The following is a 16019-nucleotide window of genomic DNA, read 5'->3' on the forward strand; positions in this document are numbered from 1 at the left end:
GCAAAACACAGTGAAAATTGGCCATTTGACCACTCACTCTAAAACGGACATGCAGTCAAATGGCCAAACCTCTACTCCATCGGGCCGTCAGAGGTTTATGTCAGTGGCGGAGATGGAGTAGTATCTGTTGAGGTGGGCGGAACTTCAGTTTGGCCGAGAGAATACTCTGTTGCTTGATGTGTGAGTGTGATGTTATCGATAGTGAGACAATAGTTTGATATGTAAGTTTCATTATGACTAGTAGGTAGGGGTGTGTGATACGGGTGTGTGGTGAGCGATATTATAGTGAGAGTGGTGATGATGTGACTGTTAAGTAATGTGAGAGTGTGAAGATAGAGATGGTGAGACTGTTGTGAGTGATGTCAGTGTGAAAGGCTATCAACGATAAGACTGGTGATTGATGTGTGAGAGTATAATAGTGATAATGAGACTATGGTGTGTTACATGAGTATGGTAGGTACTAGTGATGCGATACTGACGAGTGATGTGAAAGTGTGCACGGTAGTGACGGAGGGGATGTGGTAAATCGTGTAAATGTAGTGGAAAGCGATGGTGAGATGAAAAGATGCAAGATTCTGGTGTGTAGCGATGGTTTGACTATAATGAGTAATGTTTGTGTGATGGGTAACCATAAGATTGTAGTGAGTAGTGTGAGAATGTAATGTGTGGTATGATAAGACTGGGAACTGATGTGTCTGGTGCGAATTAATTGTGAGATAATAGTGAGTGATGTTAGAGTGTGGTGGGTAATGATAGTGGGAATGGTAAGGGATGTGAGAATGCAATCGTAGTGATAGTAAGACTGGGGAGCGATCAGTGCTTAATTTGTGCTTGTTGTTTCCGGTGCGGAGCACCGGCGCTTATTTTTCTGCCTCAAGCATTTACTGCGAGCAAAAGACACAAATGGGAAAGACGGAGGAAGAGAAAAACGAAAAAGCGTCACAAAGGGAGAAAGCAGAAAGATGCAAGAGTGAGCTGAAGGGACAGAGAGTGCCTTTAGATGGATTGAGGAGGCCCGAGATGGCTTTAGAATTACTTTGCCTCAGTATTCCGTGTTGGCACATTTAATTGCAGCAGCTGCGTTTTTAAGAGGAGGTCTTTGAGAACCGGCACCTTTTTATTTACAAATTAAGCACTGGGAGCGATGGTGAGATTTGTGGGTAATGTGTGAGTGTGGAGGATAATTATGGTGAGACCATGGTGTGTTGTGTGAGAACATGGACGGAAATGATGGTGAAACTGGTTAGTGATATGAGAATGTGACTGGAAACAATGGTGAAACTGTTATGAGTGATGAGTGAATGTGATGGAGAGCAACCGTGAGACTGGGGAGTGAAGTGCATGTGGCATGGGTAGTGATGGTGCAGCTGTGGTACGTAATGTGAGTGTTATGGGTAGCAATGGTGAGAATGGTAAGTGATTTAAGAATGTGAAGGGAAGCGATGGTGAGAGTTTGGTTGTGATGTGGGAGCATTGTGGTAACGAATGTAAGAGTGTCATTAGTGATGTGAAATTGTGGTGGGTAATGATGGGGAAACAATGGCAAGTTATGTTAGAGTGCGGTGGGTAGTAATGGTGAGATTGGTGAGTGATGTGAGACTGGGAGGTGTAGAAATGGTGAAAATGGGAAGTACTGTGAGAGTATGGTTGTAATAATGGTGATACTATGAAAGTGATGTTAGAGTATGGTGGGTGGTGATGGTGAGAATGATGAAGAATGTGATGAGTAGCAATGGTTTGACTGTTGGGTAATGTGAAAGCGTGGTGGGCAGAGATGCTGCAAGTGTGGTTAGTGATGCGAGAGAGAGATGGGCAGTGACAATGAAACTGTGGTGTGTGATGTCAGAATATCATGATTATCAATGGTGAGACTAAGGAGAGTGTGGTTGGTATTGATGGTGAGGCAGTGGTGAGTGATGTGAGAGCATTTTGATTGATAATGGTGAGACTACGGTGAATGATGTCAGAGTGTGCTGGTAGTAATGATGAGACTGGTGAGTAAAGTGAGAATGTGATGGCAATGATGAGGCTGTGATGAGTGATGTGTGTGATAGCAGTGACTGTGAGGCTGGTGAGTTGTGAGAGTGATGGACAACTGTGGTGAGACTGGGGAGTGATGTGCAAACGTGGTTGAGAGCAATGGTGAGGCTGTGACGCAAGAACGATGGGTAAGAATGGTGAGTGATGTAAGAGTATGGGGATGGATGGAGAGAGTGTGCGAAAGCAACCATGATGGTGTAGTGAGTGACAAATAGAGCGAGAGGATAGTATCCATCTACTGAACGATAAAAAAGAGCAGCACCTTAGCGCTTTGAGACCGTTCTGCGTTTTCAAGAAGGGCAGAATGAAGTGAAAAAGTATCCCCATGTATTCCACCTTTGTTTCATCACAAATGAAACCATCTACCACGCCTATCACTATAGACAAATACACGTCCAGTCTTCTAAATGATACAACAAACCATGCTGTCAAAATAACTCCGACCTGCTGTTTCTAAACAAAGGGTGGTCCATAAGTGCTTATCTCAGCATCCCATGATGAACCCCCTATTTCTCTGTTCAACTCCCTCCTGACCTTAGCCACTGCGCCATTACCCCCTACATACCCACCTGAGCAGCAAACATGACCATGAAACCTGCGAGACCTTTTTCTGCATTTCCAGGAGCACTTGTCCCGTTGATTGTAGCAGATTGTTTCCCCTAGATGTATCAATAACTTATCCAGACCTGTTTTTCTTCCAACCAGTGGCGTTAAGTCCCCCGCAGCCACCAGGGTACGAGAGATCCGAGCTCCAGGGGACCCCCTCAGCACAGTACTCTGGCCTCAGAGCTCCTGAGTGAGGTCAAAGGGGGTCTCTCCATGTACTTTGCAGGGGGACCCCCTCGAGTTTCGTTAGGCCACTGCTTCCAACATCTCCCACTACATTGATAACACTGTGCCCATCTCACTCTCCACTTGCCTGACCACGTTACTGCCACTTCCTTTATAGACATCCCTATCTGCCTCCCAAAACCCCGTGACTGGCATGTTTGCCCGCCCATTTCTCAATGGAATGCTCACAAATCCAGACCTCCAGTGCAGTTTCTCCGGCCTGAAACAATAAAAACAACACTCAATAGTTGTCTGTGCTCCATCAAATACCCCTTATGCGCTCCAGATCTCCACCTTTCCAATTCCATTAATTCTCTCTTACTCAAAACAGTCCTGGCTTCCTCTGTGGCTGCACCACAAGAAACCTCAGGGTTGCCATGCAGAACCATGGAATGTCCTTTCAACATTCCTTGTTTCACAGAACCTAGATAAGTGGCACCCCTGCACTGAGTGCAAGAGAGTTGGCTCCTGTACCATCCTTCAGTCATTAAGATAAAAAGGTTGCGTGTCTTAAACAGCATCATTTGATAACGTTTCCAAAACTCGAAAACTAGACTTGGTGGTGGAGGTGTTGGGGGGAGGAGGGGGGGGGTAGGAGCGGGGGATGGGGGAGAAGGACCCAAATAACTTGGATTTCTTTTTTTTAAAGTCCTAATACAGTGACATCACTGCAACTACATGAGTTTGTTTTAGAATGCATCATCTGTCCCTAAGAGCCCCAGAAGTTAGAACCCAAGATTCCATATTCCATATTCTACCAGGTCTATTGGCCCACTGTGTTATAAGAAGAAACAACTGTTATTTATTCTGGTCACGTCAGAGACCAGTATTTCCATTGCTCTACTGTCTCTAACTACACATTGCAGATGTCATAGGATTCCTAACAAGCGGACAACAGCAAATCTACCAATCACTTTAGTAATCCGTGGGACCACTCATGCTGCTTCCACTGCCCCAGACACCCCACTGTTCACGTGCTTCAGGTCCCTCACTCTGTCCATGTGCTTGTAGCTCAGTCTCACCGCACCCCAAGTTCCGGATACTGTGCATGTGCCCAGCCTCCTGATGGCCACGTTCCCCAGACACTCTGTTGTTTAGGTCTTCATCCCCTCACTCTCAGTGCACCCCAAGTTCTGCATATTGTGCATTTTCCCATCCTATTCAGGACCATGTTTCCTAGACACCCCATTGTTCACGTCATAAGTCCCCCATTCTGCTCATGTGTTCCTAGTATAACTCACTCTCAATGCACCCCAAGCTATGTTTCGCAGACATCATATTGTTCACGTCATAAACCCCTCAACCAGTGCTTAATTTGTAATTAAATACGTGCCAGTGCTCAAAGCCCTATTCTTAGACACGCGGCTGCTGTAATTAAATGTGCAAACACGGAATATTGAGGCAGCGTAATCCTGAAGCCATCTCGGGCCTCTTCAATCCATTTACAGCCACTCCCTGCCCCTTCAGCTCACTCCTGCAGCTTCCTGTTCCCTCCCTTTGTAACGTTTTTTCGTTTTTCTCTTCCTCCGTCTTTCCCATATGTGTCTTCTGCTCGCAATAAATGCTTGAGGCAGAAAAATAAGCGCCGGCCCTCAAAATAAGTATAGGTGCTCTGCACCAGAAACAACAAGCACAAATTAAGCACTGCCCTCAACCTGTCCTCGTGTTCCTAATCAAAATCACTCTCCATGAACCCCAAGCTTCAGATACTGAACATGTACCCCACCTCCTGTAGTATCTGTCCATTGTCCATGTGCCCCAGACACCCCATTGTTCATGTATCTAAAGTCCCTCACTCTGTCCATGGGTTCTTAATCTAAATCACTCTACATAAGTGCTTAATTTGTACTTGTTGTTTCCGGTGCTGAGCACCAGCACTTATTTTTGAGGGCCGGGGCTTATTCTTCTGCCTCAAGCATTTGCTGTGAGCAAAATATACATTTGGGAAAGACGGAGGAAGAGAAAAACGAAAAAGCATCACAAAAGGAGAAAGTAGAAAGCTACTAGAGTGAGCTGCAGGGGCCGGGAGCGGCTTTATATGGATTGAAGAGGCCCGAGATGGCTTCAGGATTGCGCTGCCTCAGTATTCCGTGCTCAAACCTTTAATTACAGCAGCCGCATGTTTACCAGGAGGGCTTTGGGCACGGCACCTTTTTATTTACAAATTAAGCACTGCTCTACATGCACCCCTAGCTTCAGATACTGTACCTGTACCCCACCTCCTGTAGTATCTGTCCATTGTCCATGTGCCCCAGACACCCCATTGTTCATGTATCTAAAGTCCCTCACTCTGTCCATGGGTTCCTAATCTAAATCATTCTCAATGCACCCCACGCTTCAGATACTGTACCTGTACCCCACCTCCTGTAGTATCTGTCCATTGCCCATGTGCCCCAGACACTCCTTTGTTCGCGAATCTCACGTCCCTCACTCTGTACTTGTTCCTAGTATAGCTCAGTGCCAATGCACCCCAACCTTTGGATACTGTGCATGTTCCCTCCCTCCTCATGGTATCTGTCCATGTCCCCCAGACATTCCATTGTTTACATGTCTCAGTTCCCCTAATCTGTCTATGTGCTCCTAGTATTACTCACTCTCAATGCACCCCAAACTATGTTTCCCAGACACCCCATTGCTCACGTCATAAATCCCTCACTCTGTCCATGGGTTCCTAATCTAAATCACTCTCAATGCACCCCACGCTTCAGATCCTGTACATGTACCCCACCTCCTGTAGTATCTGTCCATTGTCCATGTGCCCCAGACACCCCATTGTCATATATCTAATGCCCCTCACTCTGTCCACGTGCTCCTAGCGTAACTCACTGTCAGTGCACCACAAGGTTTGGATGCTGTGCGTGTGTCTCACCACAACCAAGTATCTGTCCATTGTCCATGTGCCCGGACAACCCGTTGTACACGTAACTCACGTCCCTCACTTTGTCCATGTGCTCCTAGTATAATTCACTGTCAATGCATCCAAAGTACTGGGACTGTGCATGTTCCCATCCTCCTCATGGCCATGTATCCAAGAAACCCCATTGTTCACGTCCATCGAGTACCTCACCCTGACCATATGCTCCTGCTATAATTCACTGTCAGTGCACCCAAAGTACCGGAACGGTGTATGTGCCCAGCCTCCTCATTGCCCTGTACCCTGATGCCCCATTGTTCATGTGTCTGAAGCCCCTCACTCTGTTCATGTGTCCCTAGTGCGTCACACTGTCAATGTAACCCACGCTCCAGATACTGTGCATGTGCCCAGCCTCATCAGGTCATGTTCCCTGACACACCATTTCTAATGTCATATGTTCCTCACTCTGTTAATGTGTTCCTAGTACAACTCACCCTCCTTGCACCCTTAGCTCTGGACACTGCGCATGTTCCCAGCCTACTTAGGACCATGTTCCCCAGACACGTCTTAAGTCCGTCATTCTTGCCATGTGTTCCCAGTATAGCTCACTGTCAATGCACCCCGAGCTTCGGAGACTGTGCAAGCACCCCACCTCCTTGTGGTATCTGTCCATGTGCCCCAGACACCCCATGGTTCATATATTTCAAGTCTCTCACTCTGTCCATGTGCCCCTAGCATGTCACAAGGTCAATTCAACCCAAGCTCCAGATACTGTGCACGTGCCCAGCCTCTTCAGGGTCATGTTCCCCGACACCCCTTTGTTCAGGTCTTATGTATCTCTATGTGTTCATAGTACAACTCACTCTTAATGCACCCCAAACTCTGTATATTGTGCAGGTTCCCAACCTAATTAGGGCCATGTTCCCCAGACACCCTGTTGCTCACATGTTAACTCACTCATTCCTTCCATGTGTCCTTTTATAACTCACTCTCAGTGCCCCCCGAAGCTGCAGATATTGTGCATGTTCCACCCTCTTCTGGGCCATGCTTCCCAGGCACCCCATTGTATATGTTTCTCCAATCCCATACTCTGTCCATGACTTCCTAGTGTGTCACACTGTCAGTGCACTCCAATCTTCGGATACTGTGCATGTGCCCAGCCTCCTCATTGTGTCAGTCCTCTCTGTTATCCTAAGTCCTTCACTCGATCCATGAGTTCCCAGTGTGCCACGCTGTCAGTGTATCACAAGCTCCAGACGTGCCACGCCTTCTAATCGTACCCCTCCATGTGCATCAAACACCTTCTACTGTCCATGTGACCCGCGCTCTGCTGATACGCCCCAAACTCCTCAGTGTTTCACTGCACCCGAGCGTCCTCAGTGGTGCCCCCACTTGTCCTTCACGGTGTCAATGTGTCAGAAATTCTTCACGCTGTCCATGTTCCTCAACTACTTAATACGGTCATTTTCCCCAAGTTGCCTGACACTGTTCAGGTGGGACATAACGTGCTGTGGCAGGAGTCTAGTAAGAATCATTGCTATTGCCAGCACCACAGTCAGGGGTGCGATTCACCAAAACGCCAGAGGCAGCAGGAGTGAGGTCATTTATCCTTTGTCCTCAATGACCTGCATTGTTGACCCTTTTTCCTTCCCTCATCCGTCTATCAACCTTAAATGTCATGTTGAGGAGCGAACGATAGTGGAAGAAACCACAGCAAATCAAGTGAGCGCTTAGAGGCCTATTTATTTCATATTCCTTCCACTTCTTGCATGGACCATGGCAGCAGGGGTATCAGTGGCAGCGCCAAGTTCACCAGGGAGCAGGCAGGGGTACCATACTCTGGTTAACTGACTTTCACTGGTACAATAAAAAAAATCATCACATGACGCCTTTTGGGGCGCCTCACTTTCTGGCCTGGACGCCATGCCTCCACTTTGGAGGTGTTGTTATCAAAGAGCTGTACAGCTCGGTGACCTAAAATGGCTGCACGTGATGCATCAAACGCCACAGCTAGCGCATGGCCAAGTGATTCATGGGACCTCATAAAACACAAAGTCCGGGCCTGCTTATTGTCTGCGCGCACCGCAGATTAGATTCTCTGCCGCTCACCTCACCCTCCCCCCCCCCTTGCAAATTGCCCCCATTAAAGTCCCAGACAAAATGCCTTTTCAGCCACGAACTGACGTACATATTTTCCCACATGTGAGCGAGCAATTGGAAACTTCCTCTGGATAAGTAAAAGTTTTTGAGCCGGGCTTTATGAGAAGGGTCTCCCGGCCTCCCCGCCTGAGGGCGGAAACAGATCTCAGTGTGCGCCGCCGCCGCGCCTTTGATGCAAGGTACCGCGCAGGGCACCGCCGGCCAACCTGATCAAACACGAGGCGGCACGCGGGACAATGTGGACCCAGCACAAGAGCCCGCAGCCTTTATGCGGTTCACGTCAAAATGAAAAAAAAGGCCCTTGCAATGGGTAACTTTTTTTTTTTTACAATGTGCCGTTAAAAAATAAAAGAAATAATAGGAGTGATATATGTGTACAGAATTTATTACCACGTCTGGGTAATTTATGGCGCACTAATGCACAACAGACCATGAAATAGGGTGGATTAGTGTCCGTCAGAGGTGTGCAGAGCTGTGCACAGGAAGTACCCTTATTGCAAAAGCGTCTAATTGCCAGCACAGAAAATGTGTTTTAAATTAAAATAAACATACTTTCTAATATGAAATAAACACCATCCATTCCCCCCTCCGAAAAACACGTGTTTTGCCCTGCAGGAATCCATACATAGAAACGCTGTTCTGCTTCACTTCCTGTGTTTGTCAACAGCCAAACGTCCAATGGAATTCCCTGAGTATAGAAATCACTGGAAGCAGCAGCTGTATAACCCCACCTCCCCCCCCCCCACACTATTTGCATCCTCATGTTGCTAGAAGGGGTTCATTGTGGGTACTAATTGCCTATGAGGTAGAAAGTTTATGAAATAGTATGACATTAATTGTTTTTTCTTTTTATTATTCAGAGTTTTGCATGTAACTGCTGAACTAGTTTTGTGTTCGATTGTTTTATTATAGCTTATAGATTGTGTATTTCGTTAGCGCTTATATATTTGCAATTTCTGAAATATTAAGGAGATGGTAAAATAAATTTGTGAAGAGCTGCCGAACACTCAATGTCAGGTAAAGTAGGAAAGAAGTGAGGACCTAAAATAAACTATATTGAAAAGAAAGAAGAGAAAAAATGCAGGGGGGCTACTCTCAAAAGCTCTTGTGAGTACAGAAAGCAGTACTGAAGGAGTATTTTTTACATACTCCTACATGCCTTTGTGAAGCGGTCTGAAAATGTCCAATCTCTTATTAGTAAAACTGTATATGAATATTCGTTGGCTGTTCCTATTTTAGGTGTTCTGAGGCCAATTTAAAAAAAAACAAATCATAAGTACTCGAAGATGCTTTTATTAACCGGCCCCATAAAATTTCCAATCAAAATCATTAGCTGGCCAACAAATGTAAAATACAACAAATCTATTCAAAGTTAAACCACAAAATGACAAAGGGAAAGCAAAGTTTGTGCGATAAAGTAAAGGACGGTTCTAACAAAATAATATTACTTCACTCAATTTCTATAGGCATTGTCTGTGTTAAGAAACCTGACTGTAATGGAGGTTATGTTATGGTTTTTTATGTTATGCAGATGTGTAAAGAGTGCTATCACCCAGGACGGTATTCTGGCGCAGAGCAGAACTGACTCTATACACATCCAGGGCCTGGAGGGACTACTAATTAATAATCTTGGTAAAGATGTAAGTATGCAAAATGAACAAAAGGCAAGGTATTGATATGGTTATCTTGTTACCAAGGAGAAGATTTGCAATCTGGTTGCAGCTTTATTCATGATTTCCATGGAATTGTTGTCTCCAACTAACATTTTAGACTCAAATACATCTTTATTTTAAAAGATTGATCACCTTTGTCATCTTAGTGGATTTTAACAGCCTGCCAGATTTTGTAAAAAAAAATGTTGAGTGTAAATTTACCAATAACATATATGTTAGGTGAGTTATTTAGCAGCTCTAACCATTGTAATAATATCTGACATAAGTTAAATTCTGACCTAGGTCTCAATTGACCCATCCAGGCGTGTTTCATTCCTCCAAGACCCACCTCCACCCCTCCATATAACATCATGTATGATAGCTTGATGTGTATATCTCGTCCCTGCCCACATTCCTCATTATAGTTTCCAATCACATCCATGACCACAATTCCCTCAAGTGCGGAGATAATCTCACTTACACCCTCCGCACCCACTTACATCATAAATTCAATACCATGTTCCAGCACATAAACCCCTACATGATTGGATAAGATTTGGTCCTTTCCCTCAGTGCACCTCTCACAAACCAAAGCCACAGTATACATGTGTAAAGACAGCATACCCTTCACTATCAAAGCAGAGAGTGAAAAACATTTGGCACAAACCATAGCACAGTGATGGTATAAGGAGAGTTTGCAAAGGTCTAGAATCGGAAGTCAGATCTTAAACATGTGATGATAGCAGGATTGAAAACACAGGAGACTTGCATGTTTTCTGTCCCTGGTGTCAAAGCTTCAAAAGGAGGAAGCTACTTAAAAAGACTTGTACTGGTTATCTGGGAACTGCAGCACCAGCTCTAGCCTACTGCGGAAAGGGACAAACAAAATCATAGTCTGTATAATAACTCCTATCTCTACAATAAACTACGCCTATCAAGGGTTTATCTGATGAAAGCATGTGACCTGAGCTAGGTAAGTACACATGTACACAAGAGATAGCAAACCAGAGTTATATTTTGGGTGCTGCTGGAGGAGCCAACATCATCACTACTTTCTGTGAATGCTACCACCTTTGACAAATAGTGGGTCTGCTTTGCAGAAAGGAAAATTAACTATGAAAAGGAACTGCTCCCAAATGGTTCCTGGACATTGACAGTGGGATCAATATCTCTTGTCTGGAAAATATGCATACAAGTGGAACCCAAACAAACACACTTGGTTCCAGTTCCACAGACCACAAACGGTGGATGGCTTCCAACTTGTTGAAGAGCAGCCCGTGACGATGGGGCTCCTCCTTACTTGAAATTTTTACCAAAGGGGGTGTATTGTAAAGGGAGATGTGGCGCACCAAGGAGAACTAGCTGAAATTGAATGAGTCCGACATTAATATCTGCAACGGTGCACTACAAAGGGGAATACACCCTAAAGCCCCTAATGTTGACTGAAACAACAGCCAGTAACCTAATGAGAACACTGAGGCACCCGCTGATCAAGTGTACAATTATCCTAAACATAAGGGCTTTCACCATTTCAATAAGTTCCTGTGTATATAAAGATTAAAACCAAATATTGCACAATATAAATGGCTAAATGAAAAGCAGTAAATCAAAAATGTTACAGATCATGAATTGCCTAATTCTTTAATTCTCAAACAAAGACATCAGAACTCCCCCTTATAATTCATTAGTCTTTCCTGCAAAAGTCTAAAGGTGTAAGTTAATTTCCTTCCAAATTCACTGAACAATCTAATTGTGACCCATATAGTCTCCAAAGTCCATTATATGTAATGTTGATTGTTCCTCCAAAGCTTCTTGTAGTCTTAGGTTAAAGCAAAATATCAAACTTGAACAGAATATCCAAATCCCTTACAAAGACCTCACAGCCAACACGTGTTTCGTCACTTGACTTCTTCAGGGCTGGGATGTAGTCGCTTCTTATATAACATATTTATCTCCAAAAGCACCATATCAAAGACTTTATAAATTCCGTCATACTGCGAACCCACAGTCAATGGTTATCAATGGACTGCATTCCCAATCAAAACGGCAGACAAAATGCTATCCACTGCCCTCATGTAAAATCATAATTCCCCTGGCATCAGCCAAAGTAAACACAACCTCAGTGTGTCTCTGCAAAAAGGACGCGTAGAAGCTAAACAAATTGTTCGGTGAATTTGGAAGGAAATGAACTCCTCCTTACTTGAAATACAAATGGGACCCCGCTACCTGGCCAGAGGCTTTAGGCCCTCCTCCACCTCCATCTAAAGGTGTTTGATATTGTTGACAGTCTTTCTTTGAGGTGTGTCAACTATCGTAAATAGCCAGTGTATGGTTCTTGCAAATTAATCTTTTGAAAAACAGTTGCCCCATATTGACTCATAATATCATATTGCCATATTCAATGTCCTAATACAATCCCAACTTGACTATGGCAAATCTGTCTATGTCAGCCCACAAGATAAGATTCTTAAAGAGTTACAATCGAGGAAGAATGCTGCTGTCAGACTTGGCACTGGCACGAGGCATCATTATAATATTAACAGCACGCCTATCCTAAGTTACATACATTCCTATCAGGAACACAGTACTATTTAAGACCTTGGTAATGGTATATTGTGCAATTCCTGTTCCTTCTCCAATTTGCAAGGCAATATCTGCTAAAATGCCCCATCACAGTGTGGCACTTTCAGTGACAGGGCCTTCTCTGTTATTTGAAATACTTTAGAACACAATTTCTCTCTTATCGTCATTGTAATGTGTTTCAACCATGTTTTCTTGCTTATTCTGAAATTGCCCACAGTATCTGCCATCTCTGAGGTCAAGCCAAGCTGCATTTTGGCACTTGAGACAAGAGGTCGAGAAAAGCTTGCTCAAGCAAAAACTGTTAACATTTATGTCTCTTTTGAAGGCTATTTTCCAAGTTTTCATGAGCTCAGCTAGACACCTGCTAGTATTTAGTGTGAGAATCTTATTGTGTGACCAATACTAGAAACCTGTGTGGAAGAGTATACATTTGAGTTATGTCTATTACTTGTCTTACTGACTCTCTGATTCACAGACTTTTAATATTTCTTTTGTCAATAAATCGTTTCAGACTCTGAATTCGACCTGTAAGGGAAGTTTTTTGACAGTTGCATTGAAGCAATCTCTCCTCCATAGATGTGTGTGCTATCTTCATATAAGACATGTGGAAACAATTGGAAACTTGGCTTTTTCATCAATAAAATTCAGTTTTTCTGTCTCCCCTGACATCTTGTGTTTTACCTTTCAATGGCGCAAAGAAAGTTTGATGCAAATGTGCGCTATTAAATATCTATAACATGACCTAACACAGTATAAAATACCAATTGTTGCAGTTGAGACAAATCTTCCTTAGCTCACATTTCTCATCTTCTTCACTCACCAACCATCTGAACATGCTCACCGTGCATTGGGATATACCTGATTCCAGTTTTTCCAAAATCCAGTTCAGGTCTAATCCAATGGCCTGATTCTCCATCTTTTTAGGCGTCAGTGATATCCCAAGCTTCTCTGCCACGGGTTCAAATACTTTCAACAGTTTCGCCTAAAGACCTTCTTTTCTCACCTTTAACACAATTTTTTTTTTTTAATGTAATGGAGACTCACTGATGTCCCTGACCTTTGCACAGGGATCATTCTAAGGATGTGCTGAACGTTTTAAATCCGTCATATGGCACTGAGCAACCCACCTGCATCTCTTGTTGTCCGTGAATGCCTGTTCTCGGAACTGACTACCAAAGCAGGTACAAGTCAGCTAGTTGTACAAGAAAAAGGTGATAGGCAGATTATATATAACGCACTTCACCACAGTCACCTTTCTTCGCCAAGTCAGCTGCTTTGTCTACAATCAAATAGCACTCAGTAACCATCCAATCAAAGGAGATTGTCCAGTGACCCACACCTTTGTGCCCCGGTAGGTTTTTATATTAATCTTAACACTTCCTCGTTCTTTTTTGTCACAGCGTCCAATGGGTAAGTCATCAATTCCTCAAAATGAGTATCTGAGGAAGAGCCTGCCATCCTGTTTTGAGGAAGGGCCTACCATCCAATGTTGGGGTGAGTCCTACCATCCTGAGTTTGCCTTCCTCGTTCATTAGTTTTGCTTTTACTATATCTTTGTTTTGCCTCTCACCAATGTTGAGTTATTAGCCAATGTAGCCGGTCTCATCATAGGGAACCCTGAACCTTTCCACAAAACCTTTTTCTGGTCTGTTTCTGCATGTTGCTCTGTCCAGAAAAAAATCCTTAAAACAAAGAAGGATATGGAAGGATCATACCTGTCCCTATAAAACGGATATCTGACTGAATATTGCTGAGAAAAATATAGCGTGGACAGCATACCATGTTAAACATATCGCGGATCAAAATCTCAAGAAGGTGTGTGAAAACAGGTAAGTATAGATTTACCATTTTTAACCCCACATTTACGTACTCTGGATACATATATTTATTCAAGCTACATATATGTGGACTTAAGTATCGTAAAACTTTACTTTTCCATAGAAACTTACCATCACAATATTTTTGTCCTCAATATTTCTGACACAATATTTTGTCAACATGGTATTTTTCCCCTGATATTTTGTCCAAACAACCTGTAAAACGTATGATAAATCTGCTATTTACACTTCACTGTTTTACAACCGCACACTCCATGTGATACTTCATGAGTTTTCAACCTGGTCCCTCTGCTTAACTTCAGAATAATTTATTTGCCACCATTCCTCTAGCAGTGCCTCTCGCCCCACTGTCTCCTGCACAATCTCGCCACAGGCACGGATAGCACCATATAATTAGATGCTTTCCTCCGCATTTTGAGCAATCATGATTAAATCTGCAATGCAGACTTCTACTCCAACATGCACCACGGAATGGCACGAGATTTGTGTTAGAAGCCCACCCCGCTTTGGGTGAGATGCATGTGGAAGGGATCTGAGCAAGACATGCAAGCCCCTCTTCTATGAAATACAGGCACGGGCCTCGTTGATGTCACCCATTGTAGCCATAAATCAATGTCTAGTACTTCACCAATATGTGATCTAAACACTTCAAACTGTGATTTTGTGTGCAAAACCCAAATTCTCAAGCCATTTCATTCTTCTTTCACCATTGGAGGGTTGTGCTCCTTTCCTCTATTCTTGCTTTTACCTGGGACTGATGCCTCATCTTGTCTCTCTCTCTCTCGCTCACTCTCACTCTCTCTCTCTCTCTCTCTCTCTCTCTCTCTCTCTCTCTCTCTCTCTCTCTCTCTCTCTCTCTTTCTCTCTCTTTCTCTCTTTCTCTCTTCCCCCACCCCTCACCTTTAACTTCTCTTTTCACTCCTCCTGGTCATATTTGTCAGATTACCTTTCTTCCCTTCTGCTCTCCTCCTCATCTTCAGGTCTGTTCTCTTGAAAGGTCTGCTCTACTCCTCAAACAATGGATTTTAGGCGTGGCATGTCCGTTTTAGGGTCGAGCGCGGAAAGCGCTCTGTCCCTGGTGTAATATCTCTATTGGCTTTTAGCCATACCCATGTAACTCCCATCAGTTTGGTTGGTTCGTGGGCTTGCCTTTTAAAATGTGCTTGATTTCATTAGTGAAAGGCATGCACACGTCATGCCTTTTCCGGTGTTTAGCCCTCCTCGAGTGCCCGGCCAACTACTGAAAACATACGAGGCTTGATGTTTTCCATATGGTTTCTGAACTACTTTTTCTTTTTATTTCTCAGGCAGCGTGATCTCGCTGGGTAGTAATCGAGTACTTTGCATGACATCAACCCTGTTACATGGATCATTGCACTTTTGCCGGTTACATGGATAATTGGACTTTTGCTGATACATTTCACTGCGAGCAAACTTCTGTTTCCTTTTGTGTGTCTGCTTCGTGCTCCTAGCGGCCGTCGGCTCGCTTATGTGAAACTGTTTTACTTTTCAGTTTATGTGGCAAGAAAAGCCCGGTTAGGAGTTTAAAACGCTAATAGCTCTAACTCAAGCAAACGCGAGACCCATTGCATTGCAAATGCTTGTTGTCTATCCATTCTCTCCTCCTTGCTTGATGAGCACTTGGTCCTTCCAGGGGCTTGTACGAGGCCCATCATCTCTCATGAGTACCATGCAAATGTCATATCATGGAATCTGCCTTTCAGCACTTCAGTCCTTTGCCAGGCTACTCAGTCTCTTTTTAATGTTGACCTACTGCTTGGCACTCTCTATAGGGTGGCACAGCCCCACATCACTGCTGTATTTTTCCGGTTCCCGTCCCCTGGGGGAACTCACTGTAATTTCCCAGCTCCTTTCCCCATTAGATGGTGCTCTACTGCAGTTCCTCGTTTCCTATGCCTACAGGGCCCGACTCAGCTTTTCTTCCTGGCAGTGGGACCTCTGCTTGCAAATGCACATCTGTGCCAGCCCAACTCCTTGTCTTATCTTACAGCCAGGAGGAGACTCTGGTCTTGTGCCCTGCCATCACTCTGTCCAATTTAT

The 16019-nt window shown here is 44.2% G+C and overlaps 1 long non-coding RNA gene across 2 annotated transcripts in view; it reads right to left on the reverse strand.

Annotated features, from left to right (window-relative positions):
- The window catches only part of LOC138285959 (uncharacterized), a 132132-nt gene extending 117038 nt beyond the window's left edge, over positions 1 to 15094 (reverse strand). For both annotated transcript variants that reach the window (XR_011201671.1, XR_011201670.1), the window contains exon 1: positions 14905 to 15094. This is a non-coding gene — a long non-coding RNA (uncharacterized lncRNA). The remainder of the gene's footprint in view (positions 1 to 14904) is intronic.
- Positions 15095 to 16019: the final 925 nt, after the last annotated feature.

The sequence above is a fragment of the Pleurodeles waltl genome, chromosome 3_1 (genome assembly GCF_031143425.1).
Source record: "Pleurodeles waltl isolate 20211129_DDA chromosome 3_1, aPleWal1.hap1.20221129, whole genome shotgun sequence".
NCBI lineage: Eukaryota > Metazoa > Chordata > Amphibia > Caudata > Salamandridae > Pleurodeles > Pleurodeles waltl.